This window comes from Delphinapterus leucas, chromosome 16 (genome assembly GCF_059928025.1).
Source record: "Delphinapterus leucas isolate spDelLeu-1000000601 "Yukka" chromosome 16, BTC_Dleu_Yukka2, whole genome shotgun sequence".
Lineage (NCBI taxonomy): Eukaryota > Metazoa > Chordata > Mammalia > Artiodactyla > Monodontidae > Delphinapterus > Delphinapterus leucas.
In genome coordinates, this window is record NC_143144.1 from 67,569,588 (window position 1) to 67,583,619 (window position 14,032).

The following is a 14,032-nucleotide window of genomic DNA, read 5'->3' on the forward strand; positions in this document are numbered from 1 at the left end:
GCGCAGTGGTTGGGAATCTGCCTGCCCGTGCAGGGGACGCGGGTTCGAGCCCTGGTCCAGGAAGATCCCACATGCCGCAGAGAAACTGGGCCTGTGCGCCACATCTGCTGAGCCTGTGCTCTAGAGCTCGTGAGCCACGGCTGCTGAGCCCGTGTGCTGCAGCTACTGAAGCCCACACGCCTGGAGCCCGTGCTCCGCAACAAGAGAGGCCACTGCAACGAGAGGCCTGCGCACCACAGCAAGGAGTGGCCCCTGCTCGCCACTACTGGAGAAAGCCCACATGCAGCGGCAAAGACCCAACACAGATAAAATATTAATTAATTAATTAAAATTTTAAAATATCTATATACAAAAATCAGTTGTATTTCTATACACTAGCAATGAACAGTCTGAAAATGAAATTTAGAAGCAGTCGCGTTTACAATAGTGTCAAAAATAAAACACTCAGGAATAAGTTTAACAGAAGGAGTGCAAGATTTGTACATTGAAACTGCAATACATTTTTTTAAACTTTTTAAAAAAATTGTTTATTTATTTCTGGCTGCATTGGGTCTTTGTTGTGGTGTGCGGGCTTCTAATTGTAGTGGCTTCTCTTGTTGCGGAGCACAGGCTCTAGGCGTGTGGGCTTCAGTAGTTGTGGCACGCGGGCTTAATTCCTCCGCGGCATGTGGGATCTTCGCGGACAAGGGCTTGAACCTGTGTCCTCTGCATTGGCAGGTAGATTCCTAACCACTGCACCACCAGGGAAGTCCCTGCAATATATTGTTGAAAGAAATTAAAGAACACCTAAATAAATGGAAAGACAGCTTATATTTGTGAATTGGAAGACTTAATGTTGTGAAGACAGCAATATTTCCTAAATTGATCTGCAGATTCAGTGCATTCCCTATCAGAATTCCATATGGGTTCTTTGCAGAAGTTGGTAAGCTGATCCTAAAATTCATATGTGGAGGACTCACACCCCCAGTTTCAAAACTTGTTACAAAGCTACAGAAATGAGGACAGTATAGTACTGGCCTAAAGATAAGCATATAAATCAATGGAATAGAACTGAAAGTCCAGAAAGAAACCCTCACACTTATGGTCAATTGGTTCAACAAGGGTGTCAAGACCATTCAGTGGGGAAATGAAGTCTTTTAAACAAGTAGTACTGATCCTGAAACTATCACAACATTGTTAATTGGCTATACTCCAATATAAAATAAAAATTTTTTTAAAAATGGTGCTGATGCAAATAGAGACTCACATGCAAAAGAATGAAATTGTCCTCTAACCTTGCACCATCTACAAAATTTGACTCAAATATGGACAAAAGATCTAAATGTAAGAGCTAAAACTCTAAAAACCCTCAAAAGAAAACATATGGATAAATCTTTGTGACCTTGAATTTGGTAGGGGTTTCTTAGATATGGCACCAAAAGAGCAAGCAACAAAACAAAAATAGATAAACGGCACATCGTCAAAATTAAAACCTGTTGGGCTGCAGAGGACACCATCAAGACAGTGAAAAGACAACCCACAGACGGGAGAAAGGCTTTTCAAATTATGTATCTCTTCAACCAAGGACTTGTCTCTAAATACATATAAAGAACTATCACAACTCAATAATAAAAAGATAAGTAACCCATTTTTTTAAATGAGCAAAGGATCTGAACAGAAGGTATCCAAAGAAGATATACAAATGGCCAATGCACACGAAAGCACATGAAAAGTTGTTCACCATCATTAATCATCAGGGAAATACACAGCAAAACCACAATGAGATGCCACTTCACGCTGGTAGGACGACTGCTAAAAACAAAACAAAACAAAAACTAAAACTAAAAGCAGGTGAGTGTTGGCAAGGATATGGAGAAGTTCATACACTGCTGGTAGAAATAATAACATGGTGCAGCCACTTTGGAAAACAGTATGGCAGTTCCTCAAAAAGTTAAATATAGTTACCATCTGATCTGACAATGTCAGTTCTAGGTATACACCCAAGACAAATGAAAGCATATAAAATCTATGGAGACAGAAAGTAGGTTAGGGGCTTCTCTGGTGGCGCAGTGGTTAAGAATCCGCCTGCCAATGCAGGGGACACGGGTTCGAGCCCTGGTCCAGGAAGATCCCACATGCCACGGAGCAACTAAGCCCGTGAGCCACTACTGAGCCCACGTGCTACAACCACTGAAGCCCACGAGCCTAGAGCCTGTGCTCCGCAACAAGAGAAGCCACTGCAATGAGAAGCCCGCGCACCACAACAAAGAGTAGCCCCCGCTCACCGCAGCTAGAGAAAGCCTGCACGCAGCAATGAAAACCCAACGCAGCCAAAAATAAATAAATAAATAAAATAAATTTTTTTAAAAAAAGAAGGAAAGTAGGTTAGAGGTTGTAAGGGCACTGGGGAGAGGGAGGAAAGGAGAGCAACTGCTCACAGATATAGGGTTTCAAACTTTTGGGGGATAATGAGAATGTTCTAGAATTAGATAGTGGTGATGGCTACACAACCATTTGAATATACTAAAAACCACTGTACCCACTAAAGGAAGTAATTTTCTGTTATGTGACTTCTATCTTAACTTTTTGATGGAAAAAATACATACGTGCCTCACATTTTTTAATGGACTTTACTTTTTAGAGTGTTTTAGGTTCAGAGTAAAATTGAATGGAAGGTGCAGAGGATTCCCATATACTCTGTGCCCCCCACAGCCTCTCCCGCTACAAATATCCCACACTGACAAATCATTATCACCCCAAATCCATAGTTTACATTAGATTTCGTTCATTCTTGATGTGGTACATTCTATCAGCTTTGACAAATGCATAAGGACATGTATCCACCATTATGGTGTTACACGGAGTAGTTTCACGGCGCTAAAAATCCTCCGTGCTACACCTACTCATCCTTCCCACCCCCCTCACCCCTGGCAACCGCTGATCTTTTCACTACCTCCATGGTTTTGCCTTTTCCAGTATGTCATATAGTTGAAATAATACAGTATGTAGCCTTTTCAAACTGTCTTATTCCGCTTGGTAATGTGCATTTAAGGCTCCCCCATGTCTTTTCGTGGCTTGATAGGTCATTTCTTTTCAGTGTTGAATAATATTCCATTGTCTGAATGTACCACTGTTTATAGATCCATTTACCTACTGAAGGACAGCCTAGTTGGCTTCTTCCAAAGAATAAGGCCAAAAACCTGGTTCCAACCAGCTATTTTATAAATGAGAAATGTCTTCAAAACAGAGATAAGATAAGAAGGTAAGAACACTTCGTGCTGCCCTTACCCATTCCTGGAAAACTCAGCAAGAACACCTACCAGAATCACAAAGAATAAGGAGCTGGTAGGCCCTCATATCATGTGCTCCAACACCTTGATTTTACAAAGGAGGGGAAAAGACTTGGGTTAGGCATGTGACTGACCTAAGATCACACAGCTGGTCTGAGACAGGGCAGAACTACACCGCATGTTTCCTAAGCCCAGTGTCAATGTGTGAAGTTGGCCAGGATTAAACATTAAACATGAGAAAAGGAAACCCCAGGTCTCCTCCTGGGATCCCCCTGCCAGAGCAACGTTGCAAGGCAGCCTCCAACATCACCTAAAGAAGCCTCTGTATCTTGAGCCAGCAGTTCCACTTCTAGGACTTTATCCTACACACGCTCACACTGGTGTGCACAACTTAGGTACACAAGTACCCACTGCAGCATCGCTTCTGGTAGAAAGCACTGGAGTTGGTCCGTGTTCATCAGTGGGAGGCTAGTTAAATACATTATGATGCACCCATAAAGGGCCACAATATATACAGCAACGAAAAGAGTTAGAAACCTCCTTGTGTCCTAATAGGGAACAATTTCCAAGATCCATCATTAAGTTAAAAAGTAAGTTGCAGACAGGGTGCAGAGTATGTTCATTTTGCCCTGAAGACAAGAAGGGGATGTGAGCCTTGTCATTGCCTCCCCTTCACCCCTGAACAGGGGTTAAGTAACTCACACAGCAATTATGCAGACAAATTAGCCACCCACTCCCCTGACTTTTAGCTCCCGTTGTTCAGGGATGTGGAGCAGCTCAAGGTTCTTCAGGCTGAGCTTTGAACTCCTGGGACACTCGGCACCCTTCCACTGGCCCCGGATGCAGCTCAGGGTGGCCCTTTGGGAAAGCGGTCCTTCAGGAGCCCTAGGGCTGCCCCAGGGCTCCCCCATCTGATTGAGAGTCAGGAGGTCTGGCTCTGTCCCAGCTCTGGCCCCAACTTGATGTGGGAGAGCAGATAAGTAGGCGAACTGCCTGTTCCAACAGTATCCCATAATACCTATCTCGCCAGCTTCACAGGGACAGGGTAAGGATCACAAAGGAGAGTGTGAAGCAGCCAGACCCTGACTGGTTTCTGAGGACACCCGTGCTCCTTGAAGGAATAAAGGGCTCTGCGTGATTAAAAAAAAAAGTCTAGGAAAGCCTGGGTAAACAGAGTTAATCAGGTCCTTCACTGCAGACCTTCTCAGAGCCTTGAACATGCTAACTACGTTGTGACATTCACATGTGGCTATAGTATGTATAATTTCCCAAACTTTTCTGACCACAGAACCACTTTGGAGGAAAATACCTGTTAAAATCTCCCGGAATAAAGGTAATCCATGGAACACAGTTTGACAAATGCTGTTTAGATAAAAGTAGGGTAAACACATAGGCACAATGGTAGAGATAATGACTCCAGTATAAATTCCTGTCATTAACACCCCCTATTCAGTTTCCCTGGCCCTGCTCACAATGCGAGGAGTTTTTTTTTTAACTGTGGATCATAAACAATTTGTGGGTAGTGAAATCAGTTTAGTGGGTTGCAACCAGCTTTCAAACAAATGAATCTGGTTACAATGGAAAATAACAGAGCACACTGCATTTAATACGGTGAGTATTGTTTTTCTGAAACACATGTACACGTATGTACATGCTGGGTTATACCAGAAAATATATTTCTTACTGTGGGTTGTGGTCAGAAAGTTTGAAAAACACTGCTATAGAGTTCCTCCTCTTCCAGATAGAAGGAAACTGTCGTGTGAGGAGTAGCCTCATCTCCTGACTCAACCTGTTCGACTATCTGGTGAGGACTCCTGGGACAGGGGCCTCTCCCTGGCTGTGCGATTGTGGGATAGATTTTAGGATTAGCAGTGTCACCTTGCCGGACCCAGAGAATGACAGAGGCCCCTTTTGTTATTCACCATGCTCCAGAAATTCAACCGAAAGATCGTTCCTTTTCCAAACGCTGCTTATCCTCCCCAACCAGAAAGCACCTTTCTGTCTAGAAAAACAGGTTTATTGAAGCTCTCGCTTCTTGCTTCAACTTAGCCATTCAGAATGCAGCTTAAACTCTGAAGACTCACCTTGATGTCTCTAGTTGTTAGATTTTCCTTTTTTTAAAAAAATGCTGTTCCTTGACCTAAGTCATTTCTTCATGCTGGTTCTAATCCTCTGTGACAGGTGAGTATCATTTAAAACGTTGGGGCGTTTCACGTTGACCAATTAGAGCAAATATCCTGTGGATCTTAATTTATTCCTCAGTTAAGGTGTGCTTTGTCCAAGTCCCAGCTCAGCGACTGGCCAGCTGTGTGACTTTGGGCAGGTGACCTGCTCCCTTTGTGCCTCTTTCTTCTCATCTGTCCAATGGGGGTAATGAAATCTTCCTCACCAGGAAGTTATGGGGATTAGATGGGACAGCCTCTATTAGACACTTAAAACAGCCCTGACGCATAGTAAGAGCTCAATTAAGAACTAATTTAGTTGCCACTCCTCCTCCTGTTTCTTGGAGTGTAATTCATCTGTTTACTTGAAACTTGAGGTGAACTGGTCCAGCCTCTGTGTCTTTCAAGGGACCGTTCAAGGTTTGTAAAACAGTCTAGCATATTCAGAAGTGGGTCCCCAAATCTCCAGATACCCCAGCTTTCTTTCACCTCCTCCCTGGATGGAGAGTGCCATGAAGAGTTCAGGTGGGCTCTCGTGTGTCTTGGGGGAACACTTGGGGCCTTCTGAAGGTGACCTCAACCTGCATTCCCTATAGAGTCTGCCCAGGACTTTCCACCGAAAGTTCTGCGTCCTGGGAAGCCCCTCCGTCCCCAGAAAAAAAGAGTTATTTACCCTACTTCCCAGGTTCCCCACCGTTCGCCTCTATGCCCCCAAACAGCGTTCACTGCAGCCTCTCACTGGGAATCACCTCCCTTCTCTAACACTCTGCTTTCCTGCCCCTGGGCTGGGCTCTGGCTCCCACCGTCCCCTGATTTCAAAAGCCCCAGGTTCACTGACATTTCTCGCTTGACTTATTCACCTTCTCTACGAGACTTTGGTCCCTTGAGGCCAGGAACTATGTCTCATCCTATCAGATTCAGTCTTGTATCCCTCAGCAGCTTTCACAGCTCAGAGCAGGGACTCAGGTGAAGGCCTGATAAAGGCCAGCGACTGGTGACAGGGAGAGAGGAAGAAAGGGAAAGTGACTGATGTTGGGCAAACTCTGGGAGGCAGAACCAGGAAGAAGTTCTAGGACCGCCCCTTCCTTCCCTCCCTGCTCAGTGTACAAACCCAGGAGCCCCCGCCCTGCCCCAAGCATGAGTAGAATTAACCAAGAGTCCTCCTCTTAAGTGCAACTGCCTACAGGGAGGGTAATGTGGACTCTGACCTTGATCAGAGGCTTGGTCACTGGGCCATCTCATCAGAAATACTTGAGACCTTTATTAAAAACATCTCAAATGGACTCAATCAGAATCTTTGGGGGGTGGAGCCCAGGAATCTGCTTTTGAGCAAGTGATGCTGATATATACTAAAATTTAAGATACCTGTGATCTAGTTGTAGAACTTTCTTCACCTGCCCCACCTTTCTGGACTTGACCACTGGCTCATACCCTTGCAGGAAGGCAAATGTAGGCCCAGTCGTTTCAGGGCAAGGGGACAGGCGTGAGATGGAGTTGCCCAATAGCATGGCCTTTCAGAAAGAAAGGCGTGGCTAGAGCTGACCTTTTCACCAGGCTGGAGGTAGACTCCAGGATCTAGGATTGGTGAAAGGGGAAAGAGAGCTTCAGAGCAGCCGGGCTGAAGACTCCAGGCCTGTGCACCCCTCCTCCAGTACGTGGTCTTCCTGGACAGGTAACATTAATCCATAGTTATTGTTAATTGGACCCCAATTAATTGGACCCTCTAGAATTGGACCCCAACAGAGGACTTCAGAAGAGCCTTATATCCCTTGAAATTAAGTACACAGTAGTATGTGTATTGCATGGCAGGGGAGTGCGTGCTTTCCTGGGGTAAAGCAGTATAGAATAATGATTAATGGTATAGACTTTGGGGTCAAACTCACCGAATTTGAAGCCTGGCTATGCCAGTTTACAACCGTTGACACAAGCTACTCAACCTCTCTGAGGCTCTGTTTTCTCATCTGTTAAATGGTGATACACTATAGGGTTGTTGCCAGGATGAAATGAATCAGTACCTGCCAAGCACCTAGCATAGTACTTGGGCCATGGCAAATATTACTGATCCCTAGCTGTGACAACAAAATAATAGCTTTTGGCACTTCTTCAAAAGTCAGTGATCCAAAGGTAGGTTAAGAAACATTGAGGTTCTCTGGGGGCCTGAGAGGCAGCATGTGGTGTGGTTAGGAGTGCAGTATCCCCACCAGTGAAATCTGAAGGCTCTGCCAGGTACTGGGGGCTGGGGACAAGTAATCTTACCTCTCTAAGGTTATTAACTCATCTGTAAAATGGGAGCAGTCGTGGTACTCGCTTCCTGAGGTTTTCATGAGGGTTAACTGAGAGGCTGCCCTATACGGGGATCAGCATAGTGTCTGGCACAAAACAGGCACTCAGGGAGGTTCAGCAACCATCCCCACCCATCATTTTGGTGCTGCAGAAGTTCCTAGAAACAGGACTTCTCTACAATGTCCCTTCTACTCATTTCCCAAAAGCCATCTTCCATCCCACCAAAGCAGTCAGGAAAACGGTCCATGGAAACCTCCCTCCCTCCATCCAGGCTTTCTGATAAGGGATAACTTCTCTGCAAGGGAGGGTTACAGCAAGGACAGGCTCTCAGCTGTTGGCCTCAGTGTGGAAAGAACCAAGAATCCCCCTCAGAGCTGGAAATGAAAGGTCTTCTCCCTCTCACCTCCCCCACCCCCCTTCCACTCGGCAAATGTGGCTTCCCTCTGCTTTCTGCTGGCGCCCAGAGTCCCTCCCAGCCCGGCTCCTTGTATCTCTGGGGCATCAGGGCAGCTCTGAAGACAGCTCAGGTGCCCGAGAGCCATCACAAGGTGCCAGAAAGTCTGACATTTTGATTCAGGAAAGACCTGCCTAAAAATAGAATCACAAAATCTCAGCCCACACAGGAGTTGGGAGCCCTGAGGGGCATCTGGTCCAGCTTCCTCAGTGCTGGCTTAGTGCCTGTTAAAAACAAACTCTGGGGCCCTCCCGGGAGGTTCAGCTGTGGTTCCAGGGTGAGGCCTGGGCGGCTGTATGTTGAGGAACATCTAGGGTGATTCCTGTGATCAGGCAAGTTACAGCATCTCTGGAATACCTCTGGGAACGGGGAGCACACCATCACCTCTAGAGGGTGGGGAAGAGGATGGACTTAAAGGTTAAGAGTGTGGACTTGCGGGCTTCCCTGGTGGCGCGGTGGTTGAGAGTCCGCCTGCCGATGCACGGGACACGGGTTCGTGCCCCGATCCGGGAGGATCCCACATGCCGCGGAGCGGCTGGGCCCGTGAGCCATGGCCGCTGAGCCTGCGCGTCCGGAGCCTGTGCTCCGCAACGGGAGAGGCCACAACAGTGAGAGGCCCGCGTACCACAAAAAAAAAAAAAAAAAAGTGTGGACTTGCAGCCAGGTGTGGGTAGGGAGCTCAGCTTTCCCACTTGCTAACTCAGCCACATTCAACCAGTTACTGATCTTCACTGAGCTTAATTCCTCATCCATGATGTAGGGATACTAATTAATTGTAGGCGTCTACCTCCCAGGTGGTCAGGAGGTTTACTTAAGGCAGTGTAGATAAAAGTGCTTAGCATAGAGCTTAACGCTGTCTTCAATAAACGGCAGCTGTAATAATAACAACAACAACAGGAAAGTAGTCTTACATTCTTATGTTATGTTAAGCTGACACTCGCCTGCCTAGGATGCACATCCACCGCACTCTTTGTGCCTTCTGAAGCCCTACTTCCTAATCTCTTTTCTGTCATAGGCTTTCAGGTATCTGGCAGTGGCTGATGCCACAATCCCCCCTTTTTTTTCCTTCCAGCCTTATTGAGGTATGATTGACAAACATAAATTGTATAAAGTGTACTACGTGATGTTTTGATATACATGGACATGGTGAAATGATTACAACAATCAAGCTAATTACACAGTTACCTGGTGTGTGTGTATGAACACTTAAGATCTACTCTCTTAGCAAATCTCAAGTATACAGCCGTAGCATTAACCATAGGCACCAAGCTTTACATTAGGTCTCCAGAACTTATTCATCTTATAACTGAAAGATGGACCCTTTGACCAAAATCTCTCCCATTCCCCCACCACCCAGCTCCTGGTAACTGTCATTCTACTCTCTGTTACTATGAGTTTGACTATTTTTTAGATTCCATATATAAGTAAAATCGTGCAGCATTTGTCTTTCTATGTCTGGCTTATTTCACTTAGCATAATACCCTCCAGGTTCATGCATGTTGTCACAAATGGCAGGATTTCCTTTTTTTTTTAAGGCTGAATAATATTCCATTGTGTGTATATGTATGTGTATATATACATACATATATACACACATATACACAAGCCACCACATTTTTTTTATCCGTTCACCTGTTGCCAACACTTAGATTGCTTCCATATCTTGGCCACACCCCACTGAATTCCCCTCTCCCCGACAAGATTTTTTTCTGCCCTTGAATGGGAGGACCTCAAGGCTGGGTGGCAACCTCTCGGGTTCGATTTGAGGAAAAGATAGAGATCTCCCCCTCAGACCTGCTGTGTTGTCACAGATCCCTAACACTTCCCATTTTACTTCTAGGAGGCCTCTGGAGAAATGCTTGGGACCCAAAGGAGGGCACAGGTGACCCTGGCAGCCAATAGCCCATTCACACATCTAAGCTTTAGAACGTGTTGGAGGAGGAGAGCTAGGTGCTGAGGGGAAAGGGCCCCAGGGCCTAGGCTCTGCCTCGGATCAGCAGCCCAGGGGCCAGTAGCCCCTGGCAAGCCAAGGCCGCCGATCCCAAGGGTCCTGAACACGCGACCTCCCACCCATGCCCACACCCCCTCCTGACATGAACATGTGCCCCCCGACCTCTGAGATAACTGCTCCCTCTTTTCTCAGGAGGGAGAGGGGCCTCTATAAGCTTCCCATTAACTGGTCATCATGGAATGGAGGACATCGTGGATTTCTTCCACCTCTGAGAGGAACCCAGAGGTCCCTTTGGCGTAGTGGTTGAGAGCTTAGGCTCTGGAACCAGACTGCCTTGGTGCTTGTCTTGCTTCTACCTCTTAAAGTCTCGTAGCCTCAATTTGTTCATCTACAAAAAAAAAAAAAAAAAAAAAATAGGGATAGTAACTATTATCCACCTCACCTGGCTACTTTGAGAAATAAGATTACCCATATGAATGTCTCTAGCAAGGCTTTGCTACTGTTACTAGTAGAAGAAGCTAAGGCTGCTCTCCAGCTGTGCCAGAATGGTCCAAATGTGAGGTGTCTTTTGCTTTGCTCCCCATGGTTTGATGAGCCACAGCCGGTCTGCTTGTTTCCACAGCTGGGAAATGTTTGGTCTAAGGTTCTGGGTGTCAAAGCATCATACGGGGTCCCCTAGAGCGCCTGTTTGTCCATGGAGAGAGAGGAATAATCTGGGCCAAGGGGAGGGGCTCTGCCACCAACTTCACCAACCCCGAGCAGCTGCTTGTGTGAGGTAGCTGAAGTGAGGAGGCCCGGGGCTGCTCCTGGAGCTGCCCTTGAGCCCTCTGTGACCTGGGCTGTGTCCATGGCTGCTGCCCCAGGAAGGGGAGGATCAGTCTCCATGTACTTTTCTCTGAGCTTGTGGTAGGCACTTTGCGGGCTCATGTGCAGGCCTTTTGCTGGGGCAGGAATGGGTGTGGCTTTGCAGCAGAAGAGTTGTTTTCTGGTGACCTAGGAGGTTTTTTTTTGGGGGGTGGCAGGCATAGAGGGTGGGGATCTCTTCTTTTCCTAACAGCCTTGAGCCAGAGGTGTGACACCGCCCAGGGTTGATTTTCCTTCTGTTTGCATTTGAGCTATGGGAGGTTAAGCCTGATGTGTGGTCCTTCCCAGAGAGGATCCCCGCCTTTCTGCCTTCCTCCCAGCCCACTTATTGTGTAGCCACTGTGGGTTGCTGAGGCCATCAGTGGTCAAAAATATATATATATATTTTTTCTTTTTGCGGTACGCGGGCCTCTCACTGTTGTGGCCGCTCCAGGCGCGCAGGCTCAGCAGCCATGGCTCACGGGCCCAGCCGCCCCGCGGCATGTGGGATCTTCCCGGGCCAGGGCACGAACCTGTGTCCCCTGCATCGGCAGGCAGACTCTCAATCACTGCGCCACCAGGGAAGCCCCCAAAAATATATTTTTAAGGGCTAACAAAGAAGACTTCCTCTATCCCACACTGCACTGAGGATCAGTAAAGTTTCAAAAAGAGATGGGAGATCAGGATCAAAATGTGAAACAAGAAAAAACAAAATCTCATCCTGTTTCCCTGGTGGTTTTGCTGCAACTAGCTGAAATATTCCTGGCTTTGGACCATCCATGCTCACCTCTCACCCAGGTCTAAGAGTGGTTGCTCTAAAGCCTGGCAGCGGGGGTGGAGGTGGGGCAGGTGTCCGGTCTCATGATGACTCCTCTTTGGAAGGCAATGATCCCTCTTGGAGAGCAAGATCTTCCTTTCCTTTCAGGTCCAGTGATTCCCCACTTGAGGTCTTGGTAGGCTCCTCAAGGCTCTGAACTGGGAGGACATTGACGGCACACAGGGAGCCCAACCCTTTTGTCATAGATGAGGAACCTGAGAGGAAATGACTCACCCAAGATCACAGCCAAATGAATCCTAGGGGAAGATCACACCTCATGTTTCAGAGTTAAACAGACTTGCGTCCAAATCACTACTGTACGATGTTGTATATACAACTGATCTTTCTGAGATACAACTGATCAATCACATAAAAGAATACCTCCTTTTGCAGAGTTGTTATGAGGATGAAATTACTGTCTTATATGGTGCCTGGCCCTTAATAGGCCATCAACTAATCATCCACGAGCCCCACCCTCCCCCTGCCCCCAAGCAGCTTTAGTCATTCCCTTTTCTGCCCCTGTTCCCGCAATACTTGTATTATTCCCTCTTGGGTTTGGGGTTTTTTTTTTAATATAATAATTTATTTAAATCAGTCTCTCTCTTTCTATCTGTAAGCACCTTGAGAAAGAGGATCAAAGAGGCAACCAGAGCCCCTTTCCATGCCTGTGCCTGCCCCAGCCTCAGCTCCAAAACTCACACACCCCAATCCACTCATAACAAGATGGTAGACATCATACACTATTGGCCAATGGTGGCAGAGATGGCATCAGTAAAGTTGGGTGCGAGGGCCTTGGCTTCCTGGTCTCGGCCTCTCCTCTGGGGGAGGGAGACCTGCCCCCTTTTCCTCAGCGTCCTATGCTCTTGGGTTCTTCCTTCCTTCTCCCTCCTGTTTCCTCATTAAAACGTGAAAATGTCCCATATGGCTTCAAGGAGGCAAATGGGGCGGTAAGTCTGGGTTAGGATTTGCACTTTAAAATAAACTAAATCTTGGACTTCCCTGGTGGCGCAGGGGTTAAGGATCCGCCTGCCAATGCAGGGGACACGGGTTCGAGCCCTGGTCCGGGAAGATCCCACATGCCTTGGAACAACTAAGGCTGTGCGCCACAGCTACTGAGCCTGCACTCTAGAGCCCGCGAGCCACAACTACTGAGCCCAGGTGCCACAACTAATGAAGCCCGCACACCTAGAGCCCGTGCTCCGCAACAAGAGAAGCCACCACAATGAGAAGCCGGCGCACCGCAACGAAGAGTAGCCCCTGCTCGCCGCAGCTAGAGAAAGCCCAACGAAGACCCAACGCAGCCAAAAAATAAAATAAATAAATTTATAAAGAAACAAATAAATAAAATACCTCTTTAAGCTCCATACTTCTCGGCGTATAGTACTAGGACCACATGCATTAGTGTTAGTGTCACCTGACAGGCTTGTTGACAAATAGTCTGTAGTCTGAATCAGGAGGTGGGGCCCTGAATCTGCTTATTTATCAAGCACCTGAAGTCCATCTCAGACTAAAGTTTGAGAACAGATGGGTTGAGTCTCAAGCTGTGCAATTTGGGGCACTAACCATTGAGTTAAAGAAGCTACTTAGAGGGGATATATGCACTGACCTCCTTTTGACCCCCAGAAACATCCTACATTGAGCATCCTGATAATAAAGCCTGGCTTTTTCAAAGGAAATTGGATGCACAGCTCACCTTCTCACTGCTCATCTTTGTTCTTTCTCATCTTTATGCAGTGCTTGCTATTTATATTAAAAAACAAAACAAAAAAACTTGAATGCAGGTTGAGGCCAGTCTTCCAAGTGATGGATGAGAAATATGTTACTGATGTGATTTGAAGGGCACTAAATAGACCTCCCTGAACTCCAAAACTCTTTCCTAATATGCTGGCCTTGTATCTGAAATCCCATCATAGGTACTGCTGTATGTTCAGTGGGTATGGCTTTGTATTTCAGGGGGTCTCCAGAAATATCCCTGGGAATGCCAACTCAGCAGTGATCTATCATTAAGCCACTCAAAGCCCACGATAATCCCCCACTACTGTCCGCTTGTTTCCTTCTCATTTGCACTATTGGTGTTTTGCACAGTATTCTAAAAGCCAGACAGCATGTGTCTCTCTCTTGCTACTTTCTAGATTTCTTGCTGCATATTAAGCTTACATAACCAAAAAATTACAATCAGTCCCATTTACCTTAAAACAACTGCTATTTTTATTTTATGACATCTTCCTACAATCATTGTCACTGTGCATATAT